The sequence below is a fragment of the Canis lupus genome, chromosome X (assembly GCF_048164855.1).
Source record: "Canis lupus baileyi chromosome X, mCanLup2.hap1, whole genome shotgun sequence".
NCBI lineage: Eukaryota > Metazoa > Chordata > Mammalia > Carnivora > Canidae > Canis > Canis lupus.
Window position 1 is genome coordinate 65352193 of NC_132876.1, and position 21830 is coordinate 65374022.

General features: G+C 37.4%; 1 long non-coding RNA gene across 5 annotated transcripts in view; it reads right to left on the reverse strand.

The window, feature by feature from the left end:
• The window catches only part of LOC140627948 (uncharacterized), a 219705-nt gene that overhangs the window by 35552 nt on the left and 162323 nt on the right, over positions 1–21830 (reverse strand). For 4 of the 5 annotated variants that reach the window (XR_012026423.1, XR_012026424.1, XR_012026427.1 and 1 more), the window contains one exon: positions 21048–21159. The exons of the other annotated variant lie outside the window; for it this stretch is intronic. This is a non-coding gene — a long non-coding RNA (uncharacterized lncRNA). The remainder of the gene's footprint in view (positions 1–21047; positions 21160–21830) is intronic. 5 annotated transcript variants of the gene reach the window in all.

The window sequence follows — 21830 nt, forward strand, 5'->3', positions numbered from 1 at the left end:
CATCACTCCAAAATGACTTTTGCCAAAGGGAGAGAGGAGGATAATGACACACACTTATTTGACTGCAGCCACAACATTTGGATAGAGACAAACATCTGATATGACTACAGTCCAGGTCTAGAAACAAGCCCATTAGGGTACAATGCAGGGAACATGCTCTGCAGTTAAGGATGACCACAGACTTGGAAAATCACCTCAGGCAGACAACTTGTGTGACCCATTTCCAAGCTCAAGGTGGCCCAAGACTGAACCCTTACAGACAGAGGCACAAATACTGCATATAATATGCAAAGGGAGCCATTGCAACTGACTGGACTGAAAGCAAATAAAGCTCAACCACAAGAGTAGGATACACACAATACATATAGGAGATAACCCTTGAAGCACCATGGTTTAAGGAACAGGGGACATTGCACTATAAGGCATTACAAGACCTCTTATTCATAAAGCCATTACATTCATGATCAAGAAATATAGCTAACTTACCAAATACATATTAACAAACACAGAATTAATCAAAATGAGGATACAGAACAATATGTTCTAAATGAACAAATAAGAAAATTACTGCAAAAGAGCTAAATGAAACATAAAGAGCAATATCCCTGATAAAGAATTCAAAGCAATAGTGATAAAGGTACATACCGAACATGAGAAAAGTGGAGGATCTCAGTGAGAACTTCAACAGAGAGATAGAAGCTATTTTTAAAAATCAGACAGAAAAACTAAATAATTGAAATAAAAAATATACTAGAGGGTATCCATAGCAAACTATAGAAAGCAGAAAAATAGATCAGCAAGCTGGAAGACAGTGTAATTAAAAGCAACCAAATGAACAGTAAAGAGAAAAAAATAATAAAAAATGAGAACAGTTTAAGAGAACCCAGTAACACTCTCAAGCATAATAACATTCACCTTATAGAGATCCCATAAGTAGAAGAAAAAGAAAAAGGGGCAGAAATTTATTGAAGAAATAATAGCTGAAAATTTCTGTAATCTGGGAAGGAAACAGACTTTCAGATTCGAGAGGCACAGAGAGCCCAAACAAAACCAATCTAAGGAGGTTTATACCAAGACACATAACTAAACTAGCAAAAAGTAGTAACAGAGAATTTTAAGAGAATCAAGAGTAATGAAAGCAGATACATACAAGGGAAACAGCACAAAGTTATCAAGTGATTTTTCTGCAGAAACTTTGCATTGCAAAACAGGGCGGCATAATCAAAGAGCTGAAGGAAAAAAAATACTCTATCCAGCAGTGCTATCATTCAGAATAGAAGGAAATATAGAGTTTCTAAGACAAACGAAAGGTAAAGGAATTTATCACCACTAAACCAGCATTACAAGAAACACTAAAGGGAACTCTTTGAGTGGAAGGCCAGAATCAGGAGTAAAAAACTAGAAAAGAAAAATTAAATTTATAGGTAAATAGAAACATAATAAAAGTAGTAGATTAATATTCATACAACCAATATGGAGGTTAAAACACAAAAACAGTTAAATGGATCACATCTATAAAAATCAAGCTGGGTATTCACAAAATAAAAAGGTGTAAAGTATGACATCATACATATAAACCATGAGGTTGGGAATAAAAGTTTAGTACTTTTAGAATGGTTTCAAAAGTAAGTGACCATCAACTTAATATAGATGGCTATATGCATAGGGTGTTATATGAACCTAATGTTAACAAGAAATTGAAAATCTGGGGATGCCTAGGTGGCTCAGTAGTTGAGCATCTACCTTCAGCTTAGGGCGTGATCCTGGAGTTCTGGGATCGAGACCCACATCGGCTTCCTGCATGGAGCCTACTTCTCCCTCTGCCTGTGTCTCTGTGTCTCTCATGAACAAATAAATAAAATTTTTAAAAAGAAGAAATTAAAAATCTGACATAGACATGTAAAAAATAATGAGAAGGAAACACAATCATATCATTAAAGAAAGGTATAAAAATATAAGAAAACACAGTGAAGGAAGAAAGGGAAAGGAAGAACTAAAAATACAACCATAAAAATATGAAAAGAACAATAAGCATATTCCTACCAATAATTGAGTATAAATGGACTAAATGCTTCAATCAAAAGTGATAAGGTGGCTAAATAAAAAGGAACATCTATCTACAGGCTGCCTAGAAAATATTCATACCAAGATGGTGAAAGAGTAGGGGTCCTCAGCTCACCTGGTCCCACCAACTTACCTAGATAATATACAAAACATCCTGAACACCTACAAATTCAACTTGAGATTTAAAGAGAGAACAGCCAGAATGCTACAGAGAGAAGGGTTTTTGCTTCTAGCAAGAATCATCTAGGGTGAAATTTACTTAGGTAGTGGTTGATATTCTTGACTCAGCCCACTCTTACAGCCACTCTGCACAGAGCAAAATGACTAGAAGGAAGAATTCACCACAAAAGAAAGAAGCAGAAACAGTACTCTATGCTACAGTTACAGAATATTGATTGCAATTCAATATCAGAAAGCCAATTCAGAAGCACAATTACAGAGCTACTGGTGGCTCTGGAAAAAAGCATAAAGGATTCTAGAGACTCCATGACTGCAGAATTTAGATCTAATCACTGGAAAAAAAGCATAAAGGATTCTAGAGACTCCATGACTGCAGAATTTAGATCTAATCAGGCCAAAATTAAAAATCAATTAAATGAGGTGCAATCCAAACTGGATGTTAATGAGGTGGAAGAAAGAGTGAGCAACATAGAAGACAAGTTGATGACAAGGAAGGAAGCTGAGGAAAAAAAAGAAAAACAAGAGACCATGAGGAAAGGTTAAGGGAAATAAAAGCCTCAGAAGGAAGAATCTACATATAATTTGGGTTCCAGAAAACTCTGAGAGGGTCAGAGGGCCAGAAAGCATATTTGAACAAATCATAACTGAGAATGTCCCTAATTTGGGGAGGGAAACAGGTATTCAGATCCAGGAGATAGAGAGGCCCCCCCCCCAAAAAAAACCAATAAAAACCGTTCAACACCTCAATATTTAATAGTGAAACTTGCAAATTCCGAAGACAAAGAGAAAATCCTTAAAGCAGTGAGAGACAAGTGATTCTTAACTTATATGGGGATAAATATCGAATTAACAGCAGGTCTCTCCACAGAAACCTGGAAGGCGGGATCCCTGGGTGGCGCAGCGGTTTGGCACCTGCCTTTGGCCCAGGGCATGATCCTGGAGACTCGGGATCGAATCCCACATCGGGCTCCCGGTGCATGGAGCCTGCTTCTCCCTCTGCCTGTGTCTCTGCCTCTCTCTCTCTCTCTCCGTGTGACTATCATGAATAAATAAATTAAAAAAAAAAAAAGAAACCTGGAAGGCCAGAAAGGGCTGGCAGGATATATTCAAGGTACATGCAGCCAAGAATACTTTATCCAGAAAGACTGTCATTCAGAATAGAAGGAGAGATAATGAGCTTCCAAGAGAAGCAGAAACTGAAAGAATATGTGACCACCAAACCAGCTCTGAAAGAAATATTAAGGGAGACTCTGTAAAAGAAAGTGGATGCCCAAAGAAATAATCCACAAGAACGGGCACTGCATTGGTATTACGATGACGCTAAATTCATATCTTTCAATAGTTACTCTGAACGAAAATGGGCTAAATGAACCCATCAAGGGATTCAGGGTTTCAGACCGGATTAAAAAAGCAGGACCCATCTCTTTGCTGTCTACAAGAGACTCATTTGAGACCTAAGGACACCTACAGCCTGAACATGAAAGGTTGGAGAACCACTTACTACTCAAATGGTCCTCCAAAGAAAGCAGGGATAGCAATCCAAATATCAGATAAATTTAAGTTTATCCCATAGACTGTAGTAAGAGATGAAGAGGGATACTCTATCATACTTAAAGGGTCTATACAAAAAAAAAAAAAAACAAAAACCTAACAATCATGAATATTCATACCCTGAATGTGGGAGCTGCCAAGTGTATCAATCAACTAATAACCAAAGTAAAGATATACTTAGATAATACTACACTGATACTAGGAGACTTCAACACTGTTATTTCTGCAAATGACAGATATTCTAAGTAGAACATCACCAAAGAAACAAGGGCCTTAAATGATACACTGGACCACATGTATTTCACAGATACATATAGAACTTTGCATCCGAACAAAAGTGAATACACATTCTTCCCAAGTGCACATGGAACTTTCTCCAGAGTAGACCACATATTGGGTCACAAATCAGGTCTCAACAGATACCAAAAGATTGGGATTGTTCCCTGCATATTTTCAAATCACAATGCTTTGAAACTAGAACTCAATCACAAGAAGAAATTTGGAAGAAAGTCAAACACTTGGAGGTTAAAAACCATCCTACGAAAAGATTAATGGCTCAACGAGGAAATTAGAGAAGAATTTAAAAGATTCATGGAAACTAATGAGGATGATGATACAACCATTCAAAATCTTTGGGATACAGCAAAAGCAGTGTTAAGAGAGAAATACATTGCAATACAAGCATCTCTCAAAAAGATGAAAAAAAAAAAAAACCCCAAATACACAAGCTAACCCTGCACCTAAAGGAACTAGAGGTAGAACAGCAAATAAAGCCTACACCTAGCCAAAGAAGAGAGTTAATAAAGATTCGAGTAGAACTCAATGAAATAAAGATCAGAGGAACTGTAGAGCAGATCAACAAAACCAGGAGTTGCTTCTTTGAAAGAATTAATAAGATAGATAAACCATTAGCCAGCCTTATTAAAAACAAAAGAGAGGGGATCCCTGGGTGGCGCAGCGGTTTGGCGCCTGCCTTTGGCCCAGGGCGCGATCCAGGAGACCCGGGATCGAGTCCCACATCGGGCTCCCTGCATGGAGCCCGCTTCTCCCTCTGCCTGTGTCTCTGCCTCTCTCTCTCTCTCTCTGTGACTATCATGAATAAATAAATAAAAATCTTTAATAAAAAAAGAAACAAAAGAGAAAAGACTCAATTTAATAAAGTCATGAATGAAAAAGGAGAGACCACAACCAAAACCGAGGAAATACAAACGATTTTAAAGATGTATTATGAGAAGCTATATGCCAATAAATTATGCAATCTAGAAGAAATGGATGCATTTTTGGAAAACCACAAATTACCAAACCTGGAACAGGAAGAAATAGAAAACCTGAACAGACCAATAACTAGGGAGAAAATTGAAGCAGTCATTACAAACTCCCAAAACACAAAAGTCCGGGACCAGATGGCTTTGCAAGGGAATTCTATCAAACGTTTAAAGAAGAAACAATGCCTATTCTTAAAGCTGTTCCAAAGGACAGGAAGGGACAGAATACTTCCAAACTCGTTTTGTGAAGCCAGCATCACCTTAATTCCAAAACCAGACAAAGACCCCACCAAAAAGGAGAATTATAGACAAATATCCTTGATGGACACAGATGCAATAATTCACAAGATACTAGCCATTAGGATCCAACAGTACATTAAGAAGATTATTCACCATGACCAAGTGGGATTTATCCCCAGGATGCAAGGCTGGTTCAACACTCATAAAGCAAGCAATGTGATAGATCATATCAAAAAGAGAAAAAACAAGAACCATATGATCCTATCAATAGATGCAGAGAAAGCATTTGACAAAATACAGCATCCATTCCTGATCAAAACTCTTCAGAGTGTAGAGAAAGAGGGAACATTCATCAGCATCTTAAAAGCTGTCTACAAAAAGCCCACAGCGATTATCATTCTCAATGGGGAAAAACTGAGAGTCTTTCCCGTAAGATCAGGAACACGACAGGGATTTCCACTCTCACCACTGCTATTCTACATAGTACTAGAAGTCCTAGCCTCAGCAATCAGGCAACAAAAAGAAATAAAAGGCATTCAAATTGGCAAAGAAGAAGTCAAACTCTTCCTCTTCGCAGATGACATGATTCTGAACATAGAAAACCCAAAAGACTCCACCCCCGGATTGCTAGAACTCATACAGCAATTCGGCAGTGTGGCAGGATACAAAATCAATGCCCAGAAATCATTGGCATTTCTATACACTGAGACTGAAGAAAGAGAAATGGAGTCAATCCCATTGACATTTGCACCCAAAAGCATAAGATACCTAGGAATAAACCTAACCAAAGAGATAAAGGATCTATACCCTAAAAACTACAGAAAACTTCTGAAAGAAATTGAGGAAGAGACAAAGAGAAGGAAAAATGTTCCATGCTCATGGATTGGAAGAATTTATATTCTTTAAATATCAATGTACCCAGGGCAATTTACGTGTTCAATGCAATCCCTATCAAAATACCATGGACTTTCTTCAGAGAGTTGGAACAAATCATCTTAAGTTTTGTGTGGAATCAGAAAAGACCCCAAATAGCCAGGAGAATATTGAAAAAGAAAACCAGAGCCGGGGGCGTCACAAGGCCAGATTTCAAGTTGTATTACAAAGCTGTGTTCATCAAGGCAGTATGGTACTGGCAGAAAAACAGACACATAAATCAATGGAACAGAATAGAGGATCCAGAAATGGGCCCTCAACTCTATGATAAACTAATATTCAACAAAGTAGGAAAAACTATCCATTGGAAAAAGGATAGGGTCTTCAATAAATAGCGTTGGGTAAATGGGACAGCCACTTGCAGAAGAATGAAACTAGACCATTCTCTTACACCATACACAAAGATCAACTCAAAATGGATGAAAGATCTACATGTGAGACAAGAATCCATCAAAATCCTAGAGGAGAACACAGGCAACACCCTTTTTGAACTTGGCCACAGCAACTTCTTGCAAGATACATCTATGAAGGTAACGGAAACAAAAGCAAAAATGAATTATTGAGACTTAATCAAGATAAAAAGCTTCTCCACAGCAAAAGAACAGTCAGCAAAAGTAAAAGACAACCCAGAGAATGGGAGAAGATATTTGTAAATGATATATCAGATAAAGGGCTAGTATTCAAGGTCTATAAAGAACTTATTAAACTCAACAGCAATGAAACAAACAATCCAAACATGAAATGGGCAAAACATAAACAGAAGTTTCACCAAAGAAAACATTGGAGGTCCCTCAGTGGCTCAGCGGTTTAGCGCCTTCCTTCTACCCAGTCTGTGATCCTGGAGTCCCAGGATCGAGTCCTGCATCAGTCTCCCTGCATGGAGCCTGCTTCTCTCTCTGCCTTGGTCTCCGCTTCTCTGTCTCTCTGCGTGTGTCTCTCATGAATAAATAAATAAAATCTTTAAAAAAACTACACATGGCTAACAAGCACACGAGAAGATGCTCTGCATCACTTGCCTTAAGGGAAATTCCTACCCTATGACAATCCAGCAATCGCTCTACTGGGGATTTACCCCAAAGATACAGATGCAGTGAAATCCTGAGTCACCTGCACTCCAATGTTTATCGCAACAATGTTTACAATAGCCCAACTGTGGAAGGAGCTTTGGTGTCCATTGAAAGATGAATGGATAAAGAAGATGTGGTCTGTAAATCCAATGGAATATTACTCAGCCATTAGAAACAACAAATACTCACCATTTGCTTCGAGTGGATGGAACTGGAGGGTCTGCGGTGAGTCTCCTATATGCAGTATGTAGATCGGTTTATTTTTTTATCCATTCTGGCACCCCATGTCTTTTTATTGGAACATTTAGGCTATTTATATTTAATTATCGATATACATGTAATTATTGCCACTTTTAAAATTTCTTTTCTGATAGTCTTTCTATTCTTCTGAGTTCTTGTCTTCTCTTGTGCTCCTTTTTTGTGTTTGATGAGTATTTATAGTGTTATGTTTGGCTTTATTTCTCTTTATTTTTTTGTGTATCTATTACAGGTTTTGGTTCCTATGAAATGCATATGTAACATCCTAAGTAAATAGAAGTCTCTATTAATCTGATTGTCCTTTAAGTTCAAACACGCTATAAACCATAAAGAAAACAATAACAGTAAAAAAAAACAGGAAAAGAAATAAAGACTTCTTTCTCTTTTTTTTTTTACCCGTTCACTTCCTTTTATACCCCTTCTCCATGTATTATATGTATGTAGTCATTTTTACATCTGTTTATTCATAATTTTCTGATGTCTAATTATGGCTATTTCTCTTTCAATAAAGAAGTCTCTTTAACATATCTTGTAAGTCTGGTTTATGAGTGATAAATTCCATTATTTTCTGGTTTTTCCTGTGAAACTTTTAATTCCCCTTCAAATCTAAATGATAACATTGCTGAGTAGAGTATTCTTGGTTGTAGCTTTTTTTCCTTTCAGTTATTTTCATTTATCATGCCCTTTGCTTCTGACCTGCAAAGTTTTTGTGAATAATAAGCTAATAGCCTTTTACCTTTTTCCTTGAAAGCAAATGTTTGTTTCTCTTTGCTACTTTTAAGATATTTTTCTTGATCTTTAAACTTTACATTTTAATTAGGTGCCATGGGGTGGATCTTCTTGGGTTCATCTTGTTTGGAACTCCCTGTGCTCCTTAAGCTGGATGTGTATTTCCTTCCCCAGGTTAGGGAAGTCTTTAGCTATTATTTCTTCAAGTAAATTTTCTACTCATTTCTCTTTCTTCTTAGGACCCCATATAATGCGAATCTTTTTCCTTATGTTTAGCATGGGTGCTTTCCATTACTCTATCTTCCAGACTATTGATAAATTCTTCTTCACTGATCTGTTGATTCCCTCTACTGTATTATTTATTTAAGTTACTGCATTCTTCAACTCTGGCTCTTTTTTATACTTCTTGTCTCTTTTAAAAATATTTTATTTTATTTATTCATCAGAGACACAGAGAGAGGCAGAGACATAGGCAGAGGGAGAAGCAGGCTTTTCACAGGGAGCCCAATTTGGGACTAAATCCCCTGACCCTGGGGTCACACCCTGAGCTTCAGGAAGATGCTCAACTACTGAGCCACCCAGGTGTCCCTTTCTAATCTCATTATTAAAGGTCTCACTGAGTTATTTCATTTTTTCCATCCCAGTGAGCATCTTCACAATTGTAACTCTATATTCTGTATCAGGCATATTGCTTATCTCTGTATCATTTAGTTCTTTTTCCGAGGTTTTGTCTTGTATTCTTTGGGAGGATATTACTTTCTCTCCCCATTTTGCTTGATTTTTTTGTTTGTTTTTATGGATCAAGAGGTATGGGTACTTCTAAACTTGAATTAATGATCTCAATTATGCTCATTACCTATGCAGGTTATGTGTGCTTGGTGAATTTTGCTGTCTGGCTGGAGCTGTGGCTGGCATGGGCAGGGAATTTCATGGTTCTCAATGCAGTGGGTGTCCTGGCAGGACAACTAAAGCCAAAGTGCATGCAAGCTGGTGTGTCCCAATGTTCTACACACATAGGGTGCCCTGGCAGGATATCAAAGCTTATGTTTATGTAAGATGGTGTGTCCCAGGGTTCTATGCATTGAGGGCAACCTGGGAGATTAGGCGAAGCTGAAATTGGTGTAAGGAGGCATGTTCCTGGGCACTCTGGGCAAGGGGTTTCTTGGAGTGGGGGCAACTTGAGCTTAGGTGTTGTGTGGGATAAAAGGTTCCTGTGCTCTCTGCTCAGACTGTGTTCCTGTGTTCTCCAAAAGGTTCCAGTGTTCTCTGCTCAGACACTGCTCAGACTAGGGTTACCTAGTTTTCTATGCACAAGTGGAACCTTGGCTTGATAGCTGAAGCTGGACTGGGTGTAAGCCAGGGTGTTCCAGGGTTGTCAGTGCAGAAGTTTTTTTGGTTTGGCAACTGAAGCCAAGTCTAGGGTGGGTGAAAGTGTTCCAGGGTGTCTATGTGCATGGGGAATCCTGGCAGCATGGCTGGATCTGAAGCAGATACCAGTTGGGAGATTCTGAAATTCTCTTGCTGAAGTGGCAAGCTGGCTTCATCTCCACACCCAGCTCTGATCTGTATTTTCTAGTTGGAAGCAAAGCATAAACTGTGCTGTTCTCTAGTCCCTCTGACTCAGAATGAGTTTCTTCAGCTCATTCACCATTTGGTGGAGTTCTAATGCTGTCTTTTTATAAACTAGTTGCTCCTTTGAACCATGGATTTTTTTTCTGTGCCCAAGGACAGAGAAATCTATTTTAGGCTGCTTGGTACTATCCATCCCCACTGCAGTTCACAGAGTTTGGAATGGAAGTTCTCTTCCTTATCATGTCTCTGTCTCTCTTGATGTTTTCATTTGACAACCTCTCCATTTTCTCTTCTGCAGAAGCTCTTCAGTTCACCTTAAGTTCTTCTTCAGGAGGAAATGATCAATAAATAGGTGTCACTTGGTGTCTCTGTATAGAAAGTGAGTTCAGGGTCTCTTACATTGCCATCTTGGATGGGACTCTATATATTTGCTTTTTATGAGACATTTCTTATATGGAATCATGCAAGATGTGGTCGGTTTCATCTGGCTTCTTTCAGTAAGAAGTTTCTCAGATTTATCCATCTGGTAGCTTGTACCAGAATTTCATTCATTTTATGACTGAATAATATTACACTGTGTAGGTATACTACACTTTATTTATCTAGTCATCAGTTGGGGTGTTCCAAGTTTGGCTATTATGAGTAATAGCATAACATTCAGGCATAACATTTTTGTAAAAACTTTATGGAGATGTAATTCAAATACCATTCAATCCACTCAGTGAAAGTATAATAAGTTGTGGTAAACTACAGTGTAGTTTTTAGTATATTCATAGACTTGTGCAAATTATCAACCACTACAGTTAACTTTAGAATATTTTTATCACTTTAAAATACATTCCCAGAAATTTTGCCTATCAATTCTCCTCAATTCTAGTGACTAATCTATTTAACCAATCACTAATCTATTTTCTTTCTGTATAGATTTGTTACTTCTGCTTATTTCATGTAAATGGAAAAATAGCATGTATGATATTTTATAATTGACTTATTTCATTCAATATAATGCTTTCAAGTTCCATCCAGATTGTAGCATGTATCAGTATTTCTTTCTTTTATGGCTTATTTATATTGCATTATATGGATATACCACGTTTTGTGTATCCACTAATCAGTTGATGAATATTAGAGTAGTTTCCATTTGGGAGCTATTACAAATAATGCTTTGAACATCTGTGTATGATTTCTGTGTGGACATAATTTTATTTATTTTTGAGCATATATCAATGACTAGAATTATTTGGCCAAATGATCTAAATTTTGAGAAACTAATAGTCTTTTTAATTTTAATAAGTTTTTTCTTGGTGCAGCGGTTTAGTGCCACCTGCAGCCCAGGGTGTGATCCTGGAGACCCGGGATCGAGTCCCATGTCAGGCTCCCTGCATGGAGCCTGCTTCTCCCTCAGCCCGTGTCTCTGCCTCTCTCTCTCTCTCTCTCTGAATAAATAAATAAATAAATCTTTTTTTAAAAAAGTTTTTTTTTCTTTTAAATCTGGTACAATTAACATATAGTGTTATATCAGTTTCAGATGTACAATTTAGTGATGCCACAATCCTATACATTGCTTAATGCTCATTATAAGTGCACTGTTTAATCACTATCTCTTATTTCAACCATTCCTCCACCAACCTCCCTTCTAGTAACCATCAGTTTGTTCTCTATGCTTATGAGTATGTTTCTTGATTTATCTCTCTTTCATTCCCTTTACTTTTTAATTTTTTTCTTAAATTCTACATTTGAGTGAAATTATATGGTATATGTCTTTCTCTGACTGACTTATATCACTTAACATTATACTGTCTAGCTCCATGAATGTCTTTCTAAATGGTAAGATTTTTTTTTCCTTTTTGTGGCTGAATAATATTCCATGTATGTTATATATATACTATATTATGTATACTGTATATATATATATTATATAGCGTGATACATATAATATATATCACATCTTCTTTTTCCATTCATCAGTCAATGGACACTTGGGCTGCTTCCATTATTTGGCTATTATAAATAAAGCTGAAATAAACATATGAGTACATATATCTTCTGGAATTAGTGCTCATGTCCTTTTTGGGTAAATATCCAGTTGTGTGGTTACTGGGTCACAGAGTAGTTCTATTTTTAATTTTTTGAGAAACGTCCATACTATCTTCCAAAGTGGCTGCGCCAGTTTGCATTTCCACCAAAAGTACACAAGTGTTCCTTTATCACCATTTCTTCACCAATACTTGTTGTTTTATCTGTTTTTTATTTTAGCCATTCTGACAAGTGTAAAGTGACATCTCATTATAGTTTTGATTTGCATTTTCCTGATACATGATGTGTAATGATGAGCATCTTTTCAGGTGTCTGTTGGCCATCTATATGTCTTCTTTGAATAAATGTCTGTTCATGTCTTCTGCCCATTTTTAAATTGGGCAGAATTGGAACACCAAAATTCATTTTGGGTGTTGATTTTATAAGTTATTTATATATTTTGGATATGAACATTGTATTGGAGATGCCATTTGCAAATATCTTCTCTCACTCAGAAGGCTGTTTTTTATTTTAGTGATTATTTCATTTGTTATGCAGAAACTTTATGTTGATGTAAACAGATGTAAAAGAGAGAAATTAAGAAGGCAATGCCATTGACAATTACATCAAAAGTAATAAAATACCAGGGAATAAGGAGGATGGCAGAAAAGTAGGAAGATTCTTGGCTTGGCTCGTCCTATGAATACAAGATAACAATTAAATCACCTAAATATAACAGAAATCTCCCTGAAGAATGGCAGAACAAAATCCACAACTAAAAGTAGTGAAGAGTCCAAGCTGAAGAAGGTATGAAGCACAGAGGCAGAGTTTGTTGGGGAGAAGTGGGTCATGGCTGCTGTAGTTGGGAGGGGATCTGCAGTCATGGAAAGGGCAAGAGACAAACCAGAACACAGGGGTGAACACAGGGAAAATAAATCCCCATAGGAATTGGCTTGGAAAAGTTAGAGACCCCAAATTTCATGAATTCTTTTGACCAGGAGGTTTAAAGCCAAGAGATTTGAAGGTAGGCAGCTTGGCTCAGAGACAGCCTGGATACATTTCGGCTGCTCTTAGAGAGAAGGCTGGCAAACAGCCCATAAACATACAACATAGAAACAGCATTCTGAAGAGCGTCTGGGGCACACAGTGGGGATGTCAGTTTCTCATCTTGGAATATGTCCCAGGGAGACACATTCACAGAGAGACCCCTCTAGGAATAAAGGAATTGGCATGTGCCATTTCCTTCAATGGCCCCTCAACAAAAGCACAGAGCCACCTGTAGTAACCAGCACAGCACTGACACTCACTACCTATATTTCTTTTGTTGTTGTTTTCATTATTTATTAAATTTCAATTTAATTAACATATGCTGTATTATTAGCTTCGGAGGTACAACTTGGTGATTCATCATTGTATACAAGTGCCCATCCCCCTACCCACATCCCTTCCAGCAACACTAGGGTGTTTCCTACAGTTAAGAGTCTCTTATGGTTTACCCCCCTCTCAGTTTTCATTTTATTTTATTTTTCCTTCTCTTCCCCTATGTTCATCTGTTCTGGTTCTTAAATTCCACATATGAATGAAATCATATGGTATTTGTCTTTCTCTGACTGACTTATTTTACTTAGCATAATGCCCTTTAGTTCCATCCATGTCATTTCATTGCAAATGGCAAAATTTCATTCCTTTCAATGGCTGAGTAATATTCCAATATATATATATATGTATATATACCACAACTTTTTAATCTATTCATCTGTTGAAGGATATCTGGGTTCTTTCCATATTTGGGCTATTATGAACATTGCTGCTATAAACATTGGGGTGCATGTGCCCCTTTGAATCACTATGTGTATATTCTTTCAATAAATACTGAGTAGTGCAATTGTTGGGTCTCAAGGGAGCTCTATTTTGAACTTTTTGAGGAACCTCCATAATGTTTTTGAGTGGCTGCACCTGTTTGCATTTACATCAACAGTGTAAGAGGGTTCCCCTTTCCCAAAATCTCACCAACATCTCTCATTTCCTGAGTTGTTCATTTTAGTCATTCTGACCAGTGTGAGGTGATATCTTATGTGGTTTTAATTTGTACTTCCCTGATGCCAAGTGATGTTGAGCATTTTTTTCATATGCCTGCTGGTCATTTGTATGTCTTCCTGAAAAATGTCTGTTCATGTCTTCTGCCCATTATTTGGCTGGATTTTTGGGGGTTTTGGGCAGTGAGTATGATAAATTTTTATAATTTTGGTACCAGTACTTAATCTTTTAAGACATTTGCAAATATCTTCTATTCTATAGGTTGCCTTCACATTTTTTGACAGTTTCTTTGCTGTGAAAAAGCTTTTAATGTTACTGGAGTTCAATAGTTTGTTTTTGCTTTTGTTTCTCTTGCTTTAGGAGATGTGTCTAGCAAGAAGTTGCAGTGGCCTAGGTCAAAGAGGTTGGTGCCTGTGTTCTTCTCTAGGATTTTGATGGATTCCTGTCTCACATTTAGGTATTTCTTCTATTTTGAGTTTATTTTTGCATATGGTGTAAGAAAAATGGTGCAGTTTCATTCTTCACGTGGCTGTCCAATTTTCCCGACACTATTTGTTGAAGAGACTGTCTTTTTTCCATTGAATATTCTTTCCTGCTTTGTTGAAGATTAGTTGAGCATATAGTTGAGGGTTCATTTCTGGGTTCTCTTTACTGTTCCATTAATCTATGTGTCTCTTTTTGTGCAGTAACATGTCTTAATGATTAGAGCTTTGCGATACAATTTGAAATCTGAAATTGTGATGATTCCAGTTTTGGTTTTCTTTTTCAACATTCCTTTGGTTATTTGGGGACTTTTCTGCCTCCGTACAAAGTCTTGGATTGTTTGTTTTAGCTCTGTGAAAAATGTTCATGATATTTTGATAGAGATTGCATTGAATGTGTAGATTTCCTTGGGTAGCATTGACATTAAAAAAATTGTTCTTCCAATCATGAGCATGGAATGCTTTCGATTTCCTTGTGTAATCCTCAGTTTCTTTCATAAATGTTCTAAAGTTTTCAAAGTACAGATATTTATGTCTTTGGTTAGATTACTATCTAAGGATGTAATGATTTTTTATGCAATTGTAATGGGATTGATTCCTTGATTACTCATTCTTCTGCCTCATTGTTACTGTATAGAAATGACTGACTTCTGTACATTGATTTTATATTCTGTGTTTTTGCTGAATTCCTGTATCATTTCTAGAATTTTTTTGGTTACGTTTTTTGGGTTTTCTACATAGATTATCATGTCATCTGTGAAGAGTGAAACCTTGACTTTACTGATTTGGATGCCTTTTATTTCTCTTTGTTGTCTGATTGCTGAGGCTAGGACTTCTAGTACTATGTTGAATAACAGTGGTGAGAATGGACATACCTGTCTTGTTCCTGACCTTAAGGGAAAAGCTCAGTTTTTCCCAATTGAAGATGATATTACTTGTGCTACTTTCTTATATGGCTTTTATTATATTCAGGTACGTTCCCTCAATCCCTACACGGTGGAGAGTTTTAATTAAGAAAGAATGCTGTATTTTGCCAAATGCTGTTTCTACATCTATTGAGAGGATCATATGGTTCTTATAGTTTCTTTTATTAATGTGGTATATCATGTTGATTGATTTGCAGACGCTGACAGTCCCCCCAGCCCCGCCAAGCCCAGGGATAAATCCCACTTGGTGGTGGTAAATAAGTCTTTTAATATACTGTTGGATCTTATTGGCTAGTATCTTGTTGAGAATTTTTGCATCCATGTTTATCAGGGATTTTGGTCCGTAATTCTTTTGAGGGAGTTCTTTGTCTGGTTTGGTGAACAAGGTAATGCTTGCCTCATAGAATGAGTTTGGAAGTTTTACTTCCATTTCCAGTTTTTGAAACAGCTTCAGAAAAAGAGTTAAAAATAGACCTGCCCTACGACCCAGCAATTGCACTGCTGGGGATTTACCCCAAAGATACAGATGCAGTGAAACGCCGGGACACCTGCACCCCGATGTTTATAGCAGCAATGGCCACGATAGCCAAACTGTGGAAGGAGCCTCGGTGTCCAACGAAAGATGAATGGATAAAGAAGATGTGGTTTATGTATACAATGGAATATTACTCAGCTATTAGAAATGACAAATACCCACCATTTGCTTCAACGTGGATGGAACTGGAGGGTATCATGCTGAGTGAAGTAAGCCAGTCGGAGAAGGACAAACATTATATGTTCTCATTCATTTGGGGAATATAAATAATAGTGAAAGGGAATATAAGGGAAGGGGGAAGAAATGTGTGGGAAATATCAGAAAGGGAGACAGAACGTAAAGACTGCTAACTCTGGGAAACGAACTAGGGGTGTTGGAAGGGGAGGAGGGCGGGGGGTGGGAGTGAATGGGTGACAGGCACTGGGGGTTATTCTGTATGTTAGTAAATTGAACACCAATAAAAAAAACACAAATTAAAATAAAAAGATAAATAGGTATTAATTCTTCCTTAAATGTTTGATAGAACTCTGCTGAGAAGCCATTCAACCCTGGACTCCTGTTTGTCGGAAGATTTTTTTTTAAAGAAATCATCTTTGTTTTTTTATTTTTTGTTTTTAATTTAAATTCAATTTGCCAACATATAGTACATCCTTAGTTTCAGATGCAGCGTTAAATAATTGCTGGGAGACTTTTGATTACTGATTCATTTTCTTTGCTGGTTTGTTCAGGTTTTCTATTTCTCCCTGTTTCAGTTTTTGTAGTTTATATTTTTCTAGGAATTTAACCATTTCTTCCATATTGCCTAATTTGTTGGCATACAATTACTCATAATTTTCTCATAATTATCTGTGTTTCTTCAGTATTGGTTGTGATCTCTCTCTTTCATTCATGATTTCATTCATTTGGGTCTTTTCTCTTTTCCTTTTGATAAGTCTGGCTAGGGGTTTAGCAAGTTTATTAATTCATTCAAAGAACCAGCTCTAGTTATTTTGATCTGTAATACAATTTTAAAATTTCTCTATCATTGATTTCTGATCTAATCTTTTTTTATTATTTAAAAAATAGTTTTCTCCTTCTGCTAGTTTTAGGCTGTATTTGCTATTCTTTTTCCAGCTCCTTTATGTGAAATGTTAGATTGTGTAATTGAGACTTTTTTTATTTCCTGAAAAGGGCCATATTTCTATATACTTCCCTCTTAGGACAACCTTTGCTGATCCCAAAGGTTCTGAACTGTCGTGTTTTCACTTTCATTTCTTCCATGCATTTTTAAATTATTCTTTATCTCCTGGTTGACCTATTTATTCTCTAGTAGGATGCTACTTAACCTCCAGGTATTTGTGGACCTTCCAAATTTTTTCTTGTAGTGACCTCAAGTTTTAAAGCACAGTGGGCTGAAATATGCATGGTATGATCTCAATCTTCTTCTACCAGTTGAGACCTGATTTGTGACCCAGTAGGTGATCCATTCTGGAGAATGCTCCATGTGCATTTGAGAAGAAAGTGAGTTTTGTTGCTTTAGGATGAAATGTTCTGGATATATCTGTTTAGCAATTTGATCCAATTTGTCATTCAAAGCCCTTGTTTCCTTGTTGATCTTCTGCTTAGATTATCTGTACATTGTTCTGAGTGTGGTATAAAAGTCCTTTACTATTACTGTATTATTACCAATGAGTTTCTTTAAATTTTTATTATATATCTGGCTATTTATATTTATATTTATATTTATATTTATATTTATATCTGGTTTATATATCTGGCTATTTCCATGTTAGGGGAATATTTACAATTGTTGGATTTTCTTTGGATAGATCCTTTTAATTATGATATAATTTCCTTCATTTCTTCTTTTTTTAAATTTAAATTCGATTTTCCAACATATAGTACATCATTAGTTTCAGATGTAGTTTTCAACAATTCATCATATGTGTATAACAACTGGTGCTCATCACATCACATGCCCTCCTTAATGCCCATCATCCAGTTAACCCATCCCTCCATCCACTTCCCTTTCAGCAATGCTCAGTTTGTTTCCCAGAGTTAAGAGTCTCTCATGCTTTGTCTTCCTCTCTGATTTTTTTCCCATTCAGTTTCCCCTCCTTCCTTTATGGTCCCTTGCACTATTTCTTATATTCCACATATGAGTGAAACCATATGATAATTGTCTTCTCCAATTGACTTATTTCATTCAGCATAATACCCCCCAGTTCCATCCACATTAATGTAAATTGTAGGCATTCATCCTTTCTGATGGCTGAGGAATATTCCATTGAGTGTATATATCATATCTTCTTTATCCATTCATTTGCTCCTTCCGTAGTTTGTCTATTGTGTACATTGCTGCTATGAACAGCAGAGTGCAGGTGTCCCTTTGACTACATTTGTATCTTTGGGGTAAATACCCAATAGTGCAATTGCTGCATCATAGGGTGACTGTATTTTTAGCTTCTTGAGGAAACTATATACTGTTTTCCAGAGTGGTTGTACCAGCTTACATTCCCACCAACAGTGGAAGTGGGTTTCCCTTTCTCCACATCCTCACCAACATTTGTTGTTTCCTGTCTTGTTAATTTTAGCCATTCTAACTGCTGTAAAGTGGTATCTCACTGTTTTGATTTGTGTTTCCCTGACAGTAAGTGATGTGGAGCATTTTTTTCTTGTGTCCCTTGGTCATTTGTATGTCTTCTTTGGAGAAGTGTCTGTTCATGTCTCCTACCACTTTCTTGACTGGATTATTTGTTTCTTGGGTGTAGATCCTTTACCTCATAACTACACTTAAAGATACAAGAAACAGTAAAACAAGTGGAGTTCAAATTTAATATAAAGAAGGAAATAATAAATATCAGAGAGGAAAAAAGAGACTGAAAAGATCGATGAAACTAACGCATAGTTTTCTGAATAAACAAAATTGAACAATATTTAGCTGGCCTAAGAAAAAAGAGAGAAGGCTTAAATAAAATCAGAAGTAAAAGAGAAGTTATGAGGAGGAAGCAAGATTGCGAAGAGTGGGGGTCCTCATTTCATCTGGTGTCTTAAATTTAGCTAGATAACTATCAAACAATGCTATGAATTCATCGCCTAAGAATTCAGCCTGAGATGTAAAGAAAGAATGGCGGGGGGCGGGGGGCGGTGCAGGGAGCCTGCTTTTCCCTCTGCCTATGTCTCTGCCTCTCTCTATGTGTCTCTTGTGGATAAATAAATTAAATCTTTAAAAAAAAGAATGAATGGCTAGAACTATATGAATAGAAAAGTGACCACTTTTTGCAAGGTAGGAGTGCAGAGAAGAAAAATGGAGGGGATATATTGGTAGATAAACAGAGGGCGGGATGGAGCCCTTGTAAGCTTGCTCCCAGAAAGTGATGGAGCTCAAAATCAGGACCTTTAGAAATTCAATCCTCTAAGAGATTTCCCTGCCTGAAAGCTGCTCAGGTTTTAAGCAGGGCAGAATCACAGGTGGGACAGTAGAGTCTCAATATTCCCAGACGCACAGAAAGAACAGGGGTGCCTGAGTCAGCAGAGTTCCCAAGCAATGGAGTGGGAAAACAGGTTTAGGTCAGTGGACCTAGGAAGGGGCTCTCAGCTTGTTCTGCTATAAACTGCAAACCATGGCTGGATCGGGTGACTGCTTTCCATGTTGGGCCCCTGCAAAAGACTGGAACACAGCAACCCTCCACCTTCCTCCGGGAGGGGTGGAGCAAGTAAGTACTCAACCTGGGAAACACTCTCTGTCAACAGATAGAAATGGGGCGACCCTCTGCTTCCTCATAGAGTGGTGGAGCGGGTGCCCCCGCAAGCAGGCAAAAGCTCTCCTGGCTGGAGCCTTGCAAATTGCACAAATCAGTATCCTTCTGGCTTTGCTCAGGAAGGATCTGAGTGGGCAGGCACCATAGGAATCTACAGAGTTTGGCGCACATCGAGGTCTCTCAGCTCTGGGGCTAGAGATCAAGCTCGAACATTTTTATTGTTGCCCTCTAAAAGGGTGTAGAAAGCCTTCATGGAAAAAAAGCTTCACGCAGCAGTTTATCCTAAGCCCAGCCCCTTGGCAAAGGGTGGTACAACTCCATCCAGGCACAGACACCTGAGAATCAGTGCAGCAGGTCCCTCCCCCAGAGACCAACTAGAAGATCAGGCAAACAGCAAGTTTACTGACCAAGCAGAACTAGAAAACTTCACTGCTAGAGGAAAATAGTATATAGAACATGAGGGGTTTTTCTTATAATTCATTTACCTTTCAGTTTAAAATTTTCCAATTTTTTCTTTCTTCCTGTTTCAGCTAATTCTTTATTTTATCAACTCTTTGTCTTTAAGTGATTTTTTAAAAAAAATCATATTTCATAATTACATGCTATAGATCTTCATTTTTGGCTTCCTTCCACTGTATTCAATTTTATTTTTGTATACATTTAAGTTTTTCTGTCTTTATAGTTTTTTAATTTAGTAACTTCTAACACAGACCAAAATGCATTCAGGACCAAGAAGATCACTCCGTTCTGTCCAATCTGTGAGATTGTATTTTCTTTCCCCTCCTTCTCCCTCCTTTTTTTGTTTTGTTTTGTTTTTCTTTTTCTTTTATTTACTAGTTCCTGACTTCTTTTGATTTGTCTACATTGTATTTCACTTGGGTCATGGTTGATATATATTTTTAAGATTTTTTATTTATTTATTCATGAGAGACACAGAGAGAGGCAGAGACACAGGCAGAGGGAGAAGCAGGCTCCTTGCAGGGAGCCCAATGTGGGACTCGATCCTGGGACTCCTGGACCACATCCTGGGCTGAAGGTGGTACTAAACCACTGAGCCACCTGGGCTGCCCTGTGGTTGATATTTTTGATTCTGTTCACTCATACAGCCATTCTTCACTGGACAAAATGACTAGATGGAGGAATTCACAACTAAAGAAAGAACCAAAGGAAATACTCTGTCACAGATCTAATAGATATGGATATAAATAAAATGTCAGAGCTGGAAGCCAAGATAACAATTATAAAGTTACTAGCTGGTCTTGAAAAAAAGCATAAAAGATGCTAGAAAATCTCTTAGTGCGGAAATGACATCTAATCAGGCCGAAATAAAAAATGCTCCAACTCACTGGGTGTTATACTCTATTTTGGCAAATCGAATTTCAGTAAAAACAAATATTTTTTAAAAATTAAGAAATAAGGGATCCCTGGGTGGCGCAGCAGTTTGGCTCCTACCTTTGGCTCAGGGCGTGATCCTGGAGACCCGGGATCGAGTCCCACGTCGGGCTCCTGGTGCATGGAGCCTGCTTCTCCCTCTGCCTGTGTCTCTGCTTCTCTCTGTGTGTGACTATCATAAATAAATAAAAATTTTTTAAAAAAATTAAGAAATAAAAATGCTCCAACTGACATGCAGTATAAAGTGGATGCTCTAACAGCTAGGGTAAATGAGGCAGAAGAGAGAGAAAGTGGCATAGAAGACAAGTTGATGGAAAGGAAGAATGCTAAGGAAAACAGAGAAAAATAACTAATAGAGAGGCTGTGAGAGATAAGTGATAGTATGAAAAAAATCCAAATTATTGGAAATCCTGAGAGTGCAGAGAGAGAGAGAGATAAAAGTCCAGAAGGTGTATTTGAGCAAGTCATAGCTGAGAACTTCCCTAATCTGGGGAAGAAAACAGGCATTCATACCCAAAGGGTAGAGAGGTAATCCAAAATCAATAAAAATAGATCAATAACCCAACATATAATAGTGAAGATTGGAAATTTCAGGGTAAAGAGAAAATACTAAAAGCAGCTTGAGACAAGAGATTCCTAACATACAGAAGGAGAAATGTTAGAATGACTGCAGACCTATCCATAGAGACCTGGCAGGCCAGAAAGGGCTGGCATGATATATTCAGCACACTAAATGAAAAAAAAAAAACATGCAGCCAAGAATACATTATCCAGCATAGTTGTCATTCAGAATGGAAGGAGAGATAAAGAGCTTCCAGGACAGACAGAAACTGAAAGAATTTG